Source organism: Pan troglodytes, chromosome 9 (genome assembly GCF_028858775.2).
Source record: "Pan troglodytes isolate AG18354 chromosome 9, NHGRI_mPanTro3-v2.0_pri, whole genome shotgun sequence".
NCBI lineage: Eukaryota > Metazoa > Chordata > Mammalia > Primates > Hominidae > Pan > Pan troglodytes.
The window spans coordinates 21,892,944-21,908,112 of NC_072407.2; the positions used below are offsets into that span (position 1 = coordinate 21,892,944).

General features: G+C 42.8%; 2 protein-coding genes across 16 annotated transcripts in view; one reads left to right on the top strand and one right to left on the bottom strand.

Moving 5' to 3' along the window:
- Positions 1–15,169, top strand: part of KCNC1 (potassium voltage-gated channel subfamily C member 1) — a 120,828-nt gene that overhangs the window by 100,129 nt on the left and 5,530 nt on the right. The window lies entirely within an intron of this gene.
- SERGEF (secretion regulating guanine nucleotide exchange factor) overlaps positions 1–15,169 on the bottom strand; it is a 225,045-nt gene that overhangs the window by 47,026 nt on the left and 162,850 nt on the right. For 2 of the 14 annotated variants that reach the window (XR_001707187.3, XR_010147504.1), the window contains 2 exons: positions 11,589–11,766; positions 10,275–10,336 (listed from right to left, as the gene is read on the bottom strand). The exons of 11 other annotated variants lie outside the window; for them this stretch is intronic. The gene's annotated coding sequence lies outside the window, so the exon portion shown is untranslated. Of the gene's footprint in view, positions 1–10,274; positions 10,337–11,588; positions 11,767–15,169 lie in introns of those variants that run through there. One more of the 14 variants, XM_063783892.1, reaches the window with a different exon arrangement.

Below are 15,169 nucleotides of genomic sequence, written 5' to 3' on the forward strand. Positions count from 1 at the left end.
TCACTTGACAAATAATTGTTGGATAAATGTTGGAAAGTGGATGATCCCATTTTAGCTAGGTCCTGAATTTCAGTGGCAGCCAAGGCAGAGAAGAGCACACATTGGACAAATATTATTAATAGTTTCCAGTCTTATAAAACCAGAAATACAAATTCCTGTTACAGTGAACAACTTTTTCTGGAAATCAACTCCAAGGATACAAGCCACAAAAAGATGCTACCAAGCTTGGCAGTGTAGTATGTGCACACTGTTCATTAAGGCCTAAGATGATTTTCGTTGCCAATACCAGTTTGGGCTGAGGTGCTCAACTTGATGGCTGAGGATGACTGTAAGCTCCAGGCAGTTGCATGGCACAGAGCACAATCCACAGAGCACATCCTCATAGCCACAATAGCTCCATCTAAATTCTGAGCCCTAGGGTTGTGGTAAGAGGCAGACTTCCTACATATATGGTGTACCTGGAAGGGATTTCCTCCTCCGACACTCCTACCCCTGGATCTGGACTGTCTCTGCTTACTCTCTGTCCATCTGGGTCAGAGTCAAGCATGTATATGTTTTATCTCCCTAACTACACCATCAATTCCTGCCTGGAAGGACCTGTATCTTATTCATTTTCCTATCTCCCTCATGCCTAGCACAAAACCTTGCTCATAGCAGATGTCAATAAATGTTCTCTGGATGGATGCTCAAATTTGGATCAAATTGACTCAAATCCCAATTAAAATCCCCAGTCAGGAAGACAAGATTTAATTTATTTTTTTCCTACAAAAAGGACAATCTTGCTGTTTAATATAACTTAATACATTTTCTTCACAACTCTGAGACAGACGCAGGTTCTGTTTTTAGATGGCATATCTGAAATGTTGTAAAGTAGTGCTGGTTTTGATATTTTATTCTGATTAAATTTGAGGCATATTAGAATTATAAATGATAACTGGGCTTGCTCTGAACTATTCATCATCCTACAATCCTAGGGTGTGAAAGGCCTTAGAGAACAACCAGGTGGTTGTATAGCTGAGAGAATGAAAATTTAAGAGCTGGAATTAGAACCCAGGTTGGATGGTTGACTGGTTAGGTAGAGAGTTGATTAGTTTCTTTTCCTTGTTATTTATTCAGCAAACATCACTGAGCACATACCATGTGCCAAGTTTTGTGCTGGATTCTAGGGATACAGAGCTGGCAAAGACAATCACAGCCACCAGTGAGGTTACAGACTAATAGCTACTTCCTGATTCCTTAGCCCAGCACATTTTATCCTCTTCAAAAGAGCTAGACTTTCTGTTCAGAAGAGCTTCCTGGAGAAAAGGACCAATGTCCACTGGGCAAGAAGGCCTTGCATTTACTGGATCACTACAGGTATATGGGCCAAGGGCATCCACTCAAGGTCTACTGGACTGGGCTTACTTGAAAGCCTCATACTTTCATGCCTCCTTCATGAGAATATTTCTGAGGCTGCATCCAGACTCAGTAGAAAATGGGGATTTGATTGGTTAGTATTCAATAGAACAGCTATTTTCTTTCCATCAACTAGACTATAGCTTTAAGACCTCTATTGGTTCCTGATGCCTAAAGGATTAAGTCCAGTACCCTCAACATGCCACACAAAGACCTTCATGGTACAATCAATAATGTAACACATCAGTGCATATCTCCTAAACACACTGTCTTGTTTTCTATTTCTTGAATATACTCCTTTCCTTAAGGATTCTGGGCCTTTTCAAGTGTTATTCCCTTTTCTGGAATGCTCTCTTGCCTAATCCCCTTCTGAGGTGCAGTTTCTCTATGAAACTTTCCCTTACTTCCCCTATGAAAAGTAAGTCCCGTCCTTCGAAGTTCCCACCTTCCCTGGACTCTTCTTTGCCATTATACCACTCACTGAGATTCACCTATCTACAAGTTTACCTCTCCAGAGAGAAGGGGAGTCCAAAAGAACAGAGCCCTATCTTATTCACCACCAGCAGAACACCAGCCACAGATAAAGTACTTGCTAAAAGACTGCTGAATGAATGAATCATTCAGAAATAGCTCCCCTTTTCACTTCTCCAAGCTATCTTTTAGAGGTATAAGAACTAGCCTCTATCTATTAGTCCCTCAAATTTATGGAGGTACATCCTGGCAGTCAGGTCTATTACCTCTGAAGTCTACCCACTGCCAGGTAATACCCTTCTCTTCTTCCTTACCACCCCACACCCCCATCCCCAAGTTTAGGAGCTGAAACTAGCTATTAATTTGATCTATACTAATTGAGTACTACAGCACTTACTATTTTGTCTAACACAGGGTCTGGCTGAGTAAGTGATAAATAAATGAATATTTATTGAAAGCCAAATGAATGAGTTCCCCTAAACCTCATGTTGAAATTTGATCCTAATATTGGAGGTACAGGCCTGAAGTGCGATGTTTGGGTAAAGGGGGACAGATCCCTAACGAATAGTTGGATGCCCTCTGTGGGGAGTGAGTTGTCACTCTATTAGTTCCTGGGAGAGCTACTTGTTAAAAAGAGCCTGGCACCTCCCCTCTCTCTTGCTTCCTGTCTCACCATGTGATCTCTGCATATGTTGGCTCCCCTTTGTCTTCTGTCATGAGTGGAAGCAGCCTGAGGCCCTCACCATAAACCAAGCAGAAGCCGGCGCCATGCTTCTTATACAGCCTGCAGAACTATAAGCCAAGTAAACCTCTTTCTTTTTTTTTTTTTTTGAGACAGAGTCTTGCTCTGTCGCCCAAGCTGGAGTACAGTACGGCACTGTCTTGGCTCACAGCAACCTCTGCTTCCCGGGTTCAAGCGGTTCTCCTGCCTCAGCCTCCTGAGTATCTGGGATCACAGGTGTGTGCTGCCACCACGCCCGGCTAATTTTTGTATTTTTAATAGAGATGGGGGGGTGGTTTCACTATGTTGGTCAGGCTGGTCTCGAACTCGTGACCTTGTGATTCACCCGCCTCGGCCTCCCAAAGTGCTGGGATTACAGGCGTGAGCCACCGCGCCTGGCCAATAAAACTCTTTTCTTTATAAATTACCCAGTCTTAGGTATTCCTTGATACAAACACCAAATAGACGAAGATAGTAACCTTCAGGGCATGCACAACACTAGAAGTCAGAAGACCTGGGTGCCATATGTGGCCTCTCATGAAGCACAACATAACAACACGAAAGAGTCCAGGTAAAATGTGAAAGTAAGGGAAGCAACCTGTTTTTGCCTTAGAGAAAGCTAGGAAAGAAGAAAGCCCTGTGGCTAGAGAGGCCAGGGTAGGCTTTAGCGGTCCAGAACACAGCCCTGGGGCAAATGTCAGGGGTGCAGCATGCCAGGGAAGGATGATGTTTCCTGAACTGGCATAAAGCTAAACAGGCGGTATCTGACAGAGAGACTTGAAGTGGCCTCTGGGCAGTAGGGAAGAGTGTGATAGAGAGAGCTATGGAGAGGACTTAAGCATGACCTTAGCTTCCAAATGTATTTAGTGGGGTGCAGTAGAAAGACCACTAGATTAGAAGTCAGAGGAGGAACTAGGGAAAGGAAACAAGTATTGACTGAGCACCTCCTCTATTCCAGGCTCTGTGCTGGGCAGTTTACACACATTATCTCATTCAGCCCTTATCATCACCCTCCCAGGGAGATATTAATATTCTTATTTTATAGAGAAACTGGGGCTCAGACAGGGAAAGCTACTTTAGCACTCTGAATTTCAGGATGCTTATCTGTAAAACCGATAATAATAAAACCCCTCTCACAGGTCTAGTGTGAGAATGAAAATGAGATACAGTGTAGAGCACCTACTACCATGCCAGGTGCTTTGTAAATTCTACTCTAATTATTAATATCAATAACTACTTATAATAACTAGCTTGCACAAGGTCATACAGCTCATGAGTGCCATTGGTGGGATGTAAATGCTGGATGGTGTTTACATTATGTCAGGCTGCCCCTTAGAAGACCAGGATTTGAAAAACAGCCCTGCCAATAATTAGTTGGGTGACCTCAGACAAACTATTGCACCTTGCAGAGCCATGTTCTCTTAATCTGAATAAAAGGGCCAAGAACCCTGCCCTACAGAGCCCACAGGGAGGCTAGGCAGATAAAATAACTAGTAAATACAGAGCTTTATTGTGTACACAGATGGAACCGTGATGACTATGATGGATACCCTGAACAGGGACAAATGTCTTCAAGTTGGAGTGATTCAGGTATGCTAGATGGTGACATATGAAGCCAGAATTTTGCCTTGGGTGTCAAGGATTTTGCAGGCAGCAAGCAGCCTCTAGTTTACAATGACTATGCTTGCCCCAACAAAAGCCTAGTCTGTATCCTCTTAATGCTCCCCATGAAAATAAAAACATTGTGAACCTCCTAAGACACCATCAGAGACACGCTTTAGGATTTTATCCAACACATTAGAAAAATAATTCCTCATAAAATCGGCTTTAGTAAAGAGTTGGCATGGGAAAGGGACACAGTCAGAATTCTTCCAGGGGTCAGATTGCAAGAAACATGCCACTCTCAGCACCTGAAAGGATCTCTCTGTAACGAAGACTGAGTTCTTTTGGGAAACTTAAGATGGGTGGGCTGTTTGCTGAGCCGGTGTCAGTCCTCAGGCAGAAACAGGACAGCGTGTCCCAGCCTACCCCAGGCTGCCAGTGAGCTGACACATGCCCTGAATTTGTGTTCTGTGGAGCAATGAATGTTCTGCCTGTGCAGAGCATGCAAACTCAAGCCATGTGCACACCATCCACACGCACATGCCACAGGGCTGCCAGCTGATCAGAGGCTCCGAAGCCTTCTCCCCGCCTCACATCCTGAGGTGTTGGCTCCTGGACTTAACTCATTTGACCCTCACACACAAAACTCTGCAAGGTATTATAAACCTAATTTTATAGACTAGAAGAAGGAGGTTCAGAGAGCCACCTGCCTAATTTACATAGCTAGAAGAGGTGGAGCTGAGATTTAGCCTAGGTCCTTCTGACTTCAAGGACACATCTGTCCTTGGCAGATTTGCCTAAGGCAGACTTACTTTTCAAGACAGAAAGCAAAGCCAAGAATCAGAGAATCTTAAAGCTGTGATTCTCAGTCCGCCATGGGAAGCAGTCCCTCTGTCCCTCCTGACATGTGGTCGTCTGGCCTCTGCAGGAACATCTGCCCTGACAGGGGCTCACCATCTGCTCCAGTTATAAGAAGTTCTTTGTTCCACTGACATAGAGAATGCCAGCTTCCCCTGAGTGCCTAAACTGGCATAAATATTTCATCACTCACTGCACTGTATTTTAGATACACTACAGGATATTTTAAAGGATACCAGCTCCCTTTTGTGATGGTAATCGTGGTTCCAAATTCATGTGGCTTGTGAGTTTAGATTTTCACAAGGCAAAGGTTCTTAAAGCATGTATCTATTTCACATGGGTATTCACAGATCCTATCACATGGTGCCAGGGCTGGATGAGTCACACCTCTGCCCACCACCCCCCTTCCTGCCCGCCAGTCCAGCTCTCCTCTGCTGTTCTACAGAAGGACACGAAACCTCCTCTGACACTTCTCTCACCCTCACCTGCTAACCTGGACACAAAGAGTTGCTTTCAGGCAACAAACCAGAACACATAGCAGTGGTAAGGTGGGGTGGCTCAGAGTGCCCAGCTGAGCCCTGTTCAAAGTGGAGAACTGATGTAGTTACTGTCCAGGGAGACTGCAGAAGAGAGGCCCCCAAAGACAGATTGAAGAGTTGCAGCTGCAGAAGAAGCCCCTGACAAGCCAACCCCCTGAACTCAAGGACAGGTTCCCTTGATGAAAAGTCAGCAGCTCAGCATCCTAGAGATTTAGTATTCTCTAAAATCACAAGAACAGCAAAGCCAGATGGGTTCTGGGGCTGTCGCTTCTGAAGTACCACGGGTCCTTTCTGACTTGACATTGTGTCTACCATATAGTAGATATATATTAATAGCAAATATTTTAATAAATAAAAGCACACATGTCAAACACAAATATCTCAATCACAGATTTGGAAAAACATCTCAAACAACATGCATCAATATCTAAATTGTTTCCCCTAAAGCAGCAGAGTCTCTCCCCAGACTGTTCCTGTTCCTTCTTAGGCTGAATTCTCCCTTTTCAGGATACTCTGGTAAGGAAATAGAACCACAAGGGTGGGAAGCAAACCATGAGTCCTCAGGCCAGCTACCAAACAAGGCTGACCCCCAGAGAGGCCGGATCTGGGTCAGATTTCTCGGGGCATCCTAAGGCCATTGTGGCCTACCCTTGGTGGCCATGGGCATGGAATATCCATACCCAGATGTCTAAAAGGCACCTCTAGTGCAGTGTGTTCAAATTCAGATCAGATCTTCCTCTCCAAACCTGTTCACCTTCTACTGTTTATTTTTAGCTTAGCGAATGGCAGGGCCATTCCCACTTATGCACCCAGAAACCTGGGGCTTATGCTTCACATCTTTCTTTTCCTCACAGCTACATTCAATCCATCATCAAGTCCTGCTAATGTTACCTGCTAAATATCTCAAACCATGTTGTCCTTCTTATCTCCACTGTTACTTCTCTCACTCTATCCAGCATGATTTCTTACTGGGACCATTGCAAAAGCTCCTTAACTGGTTTTGCCACATCCACTTTTGCACCCTCCATCCATTCTCAAGGCCATTGTTGGAAAGATCTCTTGCAAATGTCAAATTGAGCATAATGCCCTCCCCATGAGTAACATACACATAACCACCTCTGCTTCAAATCCTTCTATGATTACTATGAGCTTAGAATAAAAAGAAAAGAAACTCTTCACATGGCCTGCAAGAACCTAATCTCCCCCTCCAGCCTTTTCTCTGTACTCAAATCATATTGACCTTCTCACTTCTTTGAAAGCGCTAAGCTGCCTCTCACCATGGGGGCCATATTTGTCCATATGCCTAGAAAGCTTTCTCTCCACCCTACCCACTCCTTTCATCTAATTATAACTCCTAGTGATCCTTCAGATCTCAGCTCAGATGTCAATTCCTCAGCAAAGCTATCCTTGATCATGTGAAGTAAGTGAGGACCCCTATCATACATTCTCATAGTACCTTGTCCCTTTCTTTCGTAGCATTTATCCTAGTCTGTAATTTTACATGACTGGTGCAATTTTTTTTTTTTTTAACAGTGTCTGAGTCCTTCCATAAGACTTAAGCTCCTTGAGGGTGAGGGATCATGTCTGTTTTATCATCATAGTATCTCCAGCTTTTAGCATAAGGCCTGAAACATAGTAGATAGTCAATAAAAATCTGCTGAATGAATAATACACCGCAGCTATTCACTGAGTTTATTCCAAGCAATCATAACAGGTCCCTAATAGTATTTCTGAGGTTCTCTTGAGTCTGGCTTAGACTAACAGAAACTGTTGATATTTTTGCCACCTCTCCTTATCTCTCTGGTATCCACTACAGTGAACCACCTTCTATAGATGAAGACACCACAGCATTGCCATCATTACCACAGTTACATTTATTGAGGATTTACTTACCATGCATTAGGCGTGGTACCAAGACCATGCATGCGGTATTCAGTTAATCCTTTCAGTACTATGAGGTATACATTACTAGCCCTTTTTTGCTAATAAGAAACAGAAACTCAGAGAGGATTTGCTAAAATATGGTGGGGCCAGGATTTGAACCTTGGTCAAACTTGAAAGTCTACAGTCTTAATCATAACCTACTGCCCTGTAAAATGAGCTAATAATAACCACTCATAGTGATGTCAAAGGACTCAAGCACAGTAGGCACTCAGTAAAGGGTGGCTGTTATTTCTGTGGTGCTGGAGGCATTGTGGGGAGTGATAAGCACTTACCATTTGCCCAGAAGAGAACTAATCTGGCTGCCTTCTAGGACTGAAACAGCTGGACTTGGTTTGAAAGAGAGACTTTTATGAAAAGCAGCATGCTGTGGCAGTTCCAACACAGAGTGTGTGAAGAGAGGAGTTGATATGCTAACGAAACCAATGCACAGATTTTTAGCCCTGAGAACCAACCATTTGAAAGGAACTTGAGTTTCTCACAGCAAGCCCAGACATCAAGCCTGCATAAGGATCCCCAACCTATAATAGTTCCTTGAATTTCTTTTGTTACTTCTCTATCTCCTGTAGCTCACAGAAACAGAGAGAACAGGCCACACTTAAAGTCAGGAGATTCTAAGTCTGAATTCTGATATGCCCAGGGTTGAGCAAGTGGGGATCCACCAAGATGCCTGGGCCTCAGTGAGAACCTCAGTGTCGCAGGAAGCCAGGAGATGACAATGAACTATATTGTCATCCTCTGCGGCCTGGCTTGGGGTTGATCTATTCTTCTGAGTCTTCCTCCCTCCTTTTACTGTCACTCACCACTGGGCATGTAAAGGAAGAAAAGAAGCTGAGATACTTGAGTTCCTACTATATGTCAAGCACTCTGCTTCCATATTTTCATGTAGTAAGTCAATCCTAACAACAATCTCAAGCAACAGGTGCCATTCTCCTTATTTTACAATCAAGGAAACTGTAGTTTAAAGAGATTAAATGACTTAGGAGAAATCACTACACAGTAAGAGAAAGAGTTGAGATTCAAATCCAGTTTTCTTAGATCCCAAAGTCTGTGGTCTTTCCACTTACTGTTCTGAAGAAATCTATAATGACTGAGGATGCAGGAAACATTAAGGACATTACTTGGATGTGTATAGGTGGTATAAAGCCATGAGAGCCCATTCATTCCCTCCTTCCCTTCATTGCACCCACTGTTCACTGAGCACTACTTGTGTGTCAGACATTGCACTGGAGGACGGGGATAAAGAGATGGGTAAGATACAGCCCCTCCTCCTCAGAGGTTCACAGTCTAGTGAGAGGAGCACTCTAGGGAAAAAAGGAAAAGAGAACAATGGGAAACTGAGCAAGAGAGAAAGAAGGCAAAGGATCCTAAAACATCAGAACCAGAGGGGTTCAAGGAAGACAACTACTCAAAACCTGGCTACATCACCTGGAATTAATTACCTGGAGGACTATCAGAACTAAAAATTTCTAAGCACCCAATTCCCAAATCTATTGATCTGGAAGTGGGCCCAGGAATGTATATGTTTAATAATTATCCCAAGTGATTTGATAGAATAGGCCAGGTGACTAAAACCACTGATCCAGACCTTTCACTTTATAGATATGAGAACAGAGGGGCAGAAAGGGCAAGTGACTAGCTCAAGGACACACAGGAATCAATACTTCAGACTCAGGTATCCAATTCACAGTCAAATGACCTTTAGTCATTTTTTAAAAATTAGAATAATTTTATTTTTATACATTATATATATATTTATACATTCACATGACATTTTATGTACATGGATTAGGTAGTTCTTGACAATGTTATATGTTTACTGAAAAATGACTTTTTATAAAAATAAAGCTTGGAAAATAACAAATCAATTTAGAAGACTAAAATTATCCATGGATACACAGAACAGATATAAGTTTTCATAATCAAGAACAGTATTTTCACCCTCTCATACCTCTGACCACCTCTTTCCTAGGCAGTCAGTATAGGGCAGAAAATTATAAATTAATCAAGGATAGTGCTTCAAGGTACTGGTTCCCAGACTGTGATGGACATAAAGAAAGAGCAATAGACAAACAAGCATTTTAGTATTTGCCAAAGCCTTGCGTCTTCCTCCACCCAGAATGGAGATGTCCTGCCCACTGAAAAAATGATGGGCCTCCTGTTGCCAGCTTCTCTGCAGTGATCTCAATCCCTTTGCCTCACAAGAGCATCAGAAAGGTCCCCTGCCCTTCCAGCTTTAGATTCCTTTCATTGGCTACATGTAGAAGACAGACATGGGCCAGAGGTATAGAGAGGCTCTACGCCAGAGGTGTCCAATCTTTTGGCGTCCCTGGGCCACACTGGAAGAAGAATTGGGCCACACAAAAAGTACACTAACAACGGCTAATGAGCTTAAAAACAAACAAACAAAAAAACAAACAAAAAACCCTGTTTTAAGAAAGTTTACAAATTTGTGTTGGGCTGCATTCAAAGCTGTCCTGGGCCACATGCAGCTCGCTGCCCGTAGGTTAGCAAGGCTGCTCTAAGACAATGAGTGTAGGTAGGCCCTTCTATAGGTCCTCTGAGTTCATGGAGCAACTTCTCAGCAGCCATCTCCACCAGGTTCCCTTCTTCTGTTGTTTCACTGTGGTTTGCCTCTGTAACTGCTTGTTCGAGAACTCTGTCAGCAAACTCTACATGCTCTGCTTCAACTTCTTCATGTCCATTTTTTTTATAGCCTTAGCATAACAAAGTTAAATTTGATTTACCTTTGGGGGCTCAGCTATCAAAGCCTACTCCTTCTTCTACTCTCAGGCCATCGGCCCTGGGGCTGATAAGGAAACACAGAAGCAGTGGTTAGGGGCGTAAGTAGAAGACTCAGTAGAGCTCACTGTTAGAAAAGCCAAGTGCAGAAAGGGTTCCAAACAGGGGCACAGCAGCAGTGCTGAGTGAAGAGGCAGCCTCAGTAGGAATGGGGTGTCTCAAGACTTGGGCTCAGCTGACTGGCCTCTCCATCCTGGCTCTGTTCACTGATATACTAGGCAAGACACACCCTTCTTTTAGCTTCATTTTTCCCATTTGTAAGTGAAGAAATTGAATTAGCTTGTGTCCATGTTTCCCATCCAGATTCTGAAATTTGAGATTTTCATTTTTTTTCCTTTGGCATTGGATACAAATGACTAAGATTGATACTGTGACTCATGTTTATAATCCATAACCACAGAGTCTGAAATCTTAGAGCTAAAAGAGATTGACCAATACAATTCTCTCTTTTCTACTCATTTGATGATAAAGAAACTAAGGTCCAGAGAGGGCCCACTTCCAGGTCTATAGAACTGGGAATTGGGTGCTTAGAAATTTGCAGTTCTGACAGTCACCAGGTGATTAAGTTCTGGAAGGGCAGGAACTATCTGTCTTGTTCTCCACTGCATTACTGGCCAGATTTTTTTAAATGCTTGTTGAGTGAATGAATGAACAAATAATCTCCCTCCAACGTCATGCAGCCTGGGACCAGGGAAGTATCCTTACTCCTTGCCTGGAGGTAGGGGCAGATAAGACTGAAGCCACAGACTGCTTCTGGCCCCTAAAGGGATGGTGCTCTCCAGCTGGGGAGCCAGAACAGAGCCAGGAACAAATTCTCAAGGTTGGTGGTGCCAGCAGCGCTTGGCCATAAAGTGGGCTTCTACTAGAGTCCTTCGTGCTGTGCATAATGAATCACGGTATGTCAATTACTGCATTCTGTTAACAAGCTCATGTCCACCTGTGTATCGCCAATGAGTGCCTTGCAATTTGCCACAGCTCTGCAGTTAATACACGGCAGAACAAGTGGGGCAGAGGATTCTGAAACACTCCAGGCCCAGGGAAATCAGGTGGTTGGTTTGTTTTTGGCAACTACTGGGCTTGATGATTGGGCAGCAGTATGTAGAGATGTATTCTCTCCTCTCTGGGGAAAGGGTCTGTGTCCTGGGTCTTTCCTGTCCTGATTCAGATAAGTTCAGATGGAGAACACCATCTTTGTATTTTTTTTTCTCTGAAGTATTGAACAAAAAGGGGCAGAGGCAGAATGGTAATTAAAAAATCACCTCCAGCATGGTTTGATGGTCTGGTCATCCAATCATCAGCATTGAAGTCTCTCACAGGATTCAAAATATGGCTCCATGACACATGAACAGTGTGATCTTGGGTATATCTCTTAATTTCTCTGCAACTCCATTTCCACATCAGCAAAACCGGGATAATAATACTTACCTTGCAGAGATACTGCAAAGATTAAATGAGAGAATGCATATCAAACCCAGAATGGTGGCTGACATGTAGCAGGTATATAATAGATGAGCCTCCTACCATGTGAGAGGTGTTTCCTGAAGGGATTCTAATCTCCTGAGGAAGACTAGGGCCAAGACCTTAAGCAAACCCAGACAAGAGCCTCTGTGTCTTAGATGTGTGTGTGTATTACCCCCTAGTGGCTCCACAGTAATGATTACAACTGCAGTCATGTGAGGATGTCAGATCTGCGCCTCACCTCCACACTGGCTGTGCGAGAAGTGAGCAAGCCTCCTGGTGACAGGGGAGGCTGTTCCTTTATCAGGCAGCACCGCTGCAGCCCCTGACCTACTTTCTTACTAAAAATAGCTCTTCTTAGGTCACTGCCGCAAATTGAATTCCACTGCTTCACTGCACCCTGTAAGCAGGTGGGTGGGCGCCAGAGCACATTTGGTGAGCTGCAAGCCTCTGCTTATGTGGTGCATTGCTGCCCAAGGATGCTAATTCCACATGCCTGAGCAGACGGCAGAACGTGTCTGCACTCAGCAGGGCTGTATGTGACCCTGCTGGGGTTCCTTTATTTGGGGGGAAGGGGGACAGGGAGGGGCAGTGAGGGAAATTCTAGATCCAGTTTTGAAGTCTGACAGAACTGAATTGAAACACAGCATCCAATGCTTTCTTATTTGACCTTGGGAAAGTCACAACTTCTCTTTGCCTCAGTTTTCTCATCTGTAAAATGGAGAAAATAAAACTGACCTTAAAGTATGATTGTATAGATATTTTAAAATGCTATTTACAAAGCAGTCTTTGGCACAGAAGAGGAGCCCAATAATGAAGCTAGTACAGGTATTCTCCATTGTATGGCCTGTTGCTCCACATGCCCTCCAGCTAAAGCCTCTCATAGCAGGGGGAGCAAGGGACAGAAGGCCAATCAAAGAATTAGGAAGATTTTAAGCTGAAAGGGCTTTAGCACTACTGAGGTCAAAGGTTCTCAGACACGGCTGAGCATCCCAATAACTGGTAGCCTGTTAATAATACTGATTCCAGGTCCTTACCCAGGAGACTGGGACTCAAGAAGTCTGTCTAGGGGCCAGGGTATCTGCAATTTAATAAGCTCTCCAGGTGATTCTGATGAACTGCCAAGTTTGAGAACCTCTGAACTAGGCCAGTCACCTTGTTAAAGTAAATGAGTAAATGAATTACTACTATTTTTCTTCCATTATAAGCACAATGCATAGTCATTATAAAATATGCAGAAAACATGGAAAAGCAAAAAATCAAAATAAAAAAGTAAAAATTCAATCATACATTGAGTGATTATTAAATGCCAGGCCCTTTGCTGAATCCTAGGGATTTGTTGATAACACAATTCTGACCCTAAGGAAGGCCCAGTCTATGTGCAGAGACGGAAACAAACAAGAAGACTGTAACAGAGGACATATGTGTTAGAGCCAAGTTACAAATTTTATAGAAAGAAGGATGAAGGAGCAACTGATTCCACCTAGGAAGTCAGGGAAATTTGCAGAGCTGGACTAGAAGAAGAGCAGATATTCATGGCTAGACAAGGGAGTAAAGGGCATTTCAGGAGGAATGAACCAGACATACAAAAGCATACAGGGATGAAAGGTATTTGTTAGGAAAATGTCCTAAGGTCACCATAGTGAGGTCACCATATACAGTAAATAGTGGTGGCACAAAGACAGCTGGTGTGAACATCTGGGTCTGGATCATGAAGGGTGTGGATAACATCAACAATGCTTCCTACACTGGAAAGTATATTTCCCAGTATATTTTTCATATGTGCCTTTTTGTTTTCATTTTTACATGACCAATGCTGCAATTCTTACTTAATAAACACTACAAATTAGTGAAGCAGATAGGTCATCTTTTATCCATTACCAAATGTTAGTAAAATTAGGTAGCTCCTAATTTTACTAAATTATAAAAAGACTATGATGAACATCTTTAACCATAAAGTTTTTTTCCATATTTAAGATCTTTCCTTAGAGAAGAATGCTAGGATATGAATTAATAAATGAAAGTGAATGGACATCTTCAAGGCTCTTGATAATAGCTCCAAAGGATTTTCCAAAAGTGGCACAGATGTTTTTATAAATGAGGAGATAAGGCCCAAAGAGGTTCCATGTCTTGTCCAGATTATACAGTCGAATGGGGTGGTACCAAGAGCAACATCTGGGTCTCCCAACCCCCACTCTAGCTCTCTTTCTTCTGACCACATTGCTTTTCTGCAAATCATAGAGAGATGAAATAATATCTATTCACCCAATGCTTCCAATCAATTCTAAGTATTTTAGGTTAGCAATGTACAAGCATAGGAGATGTGAGTAACATGTGTGTGTTTACATGCACATGTGAAGCTCTATATACGAGTCTATTTTTCCATCCTTATCATGCATGCTCCCCTACCAATGACAATTTTTGTTCTAGCCAAGCTGAGCAAATCTTACATTGTCTTACCTCCACACCTTTGATCCTACATGAAGTATCTCTTGTTCTCCTAGTCAAATTCTATGCATATTTTTAAAATCCAAAAAGCATTTCCTGACTCTGGGCACTTACTATCAACAAGAGTCATACGTGATACTTACTTTATTGCTTTGCAGTAGCTCTGGTATTGATATAAAATTATTTAAGTTTTACCTATAGAATAAAAGCTGCCTCCAGCTTCTGTTATTAGAAAGGGATAAAACAACCCCCCCAACCCCACCCTTGAGGCTAATGAAAAGACTTCTAGCGTTTGATGGGCTGAAGACAGGTAAGGCCAATCCCTTGTACCTTCTATATCTACAGTAGTAGACATCTTGGTAGACTGGAAAGAGCACAGGACCAGGAGACAGAATAATAATAGCTTCCATGTGCTGAGGACCTACTCTGACCAGGCACAATGCTGGTTGCTTTATATACATTATTTAGAATCCTTAAAATTACCCCCAGCAAGGGAAATATTATTTGACCCATTTTACAGATGAGGAATCTTAGGACCTGAGAGATTAATTTATTCACGGTCAATACCATCAGTAAGTGGCAAAATCAGGATTTAAACTCAAGTATGTCTTACTCAAAAATCTATGTTTTTTTCTGCTTTACTATATTATGTCTCAGCAAATGTCATTTCAGTTCTACCTCTGTTACTTTCAAGATACACAATCTTCTCCTGGTCTTTTTTTCTGTTGCTATAACCGAATACCACAGGCTGGATAATTTATAAAGAAGTTGATTTGGCTCACAGTTCTGGAGGCTGGAAAGTCCAAGAGCATGGTGCTGGTATCTAGTGAGGGTCATGCTAGGGTGGACAGGTGGAAGGAGAAGAGAACACATGCGAGAGAGAGCTTATATTTTTAACAAAGCCACTTCAGCAATAACTAACCTACTCTCACAA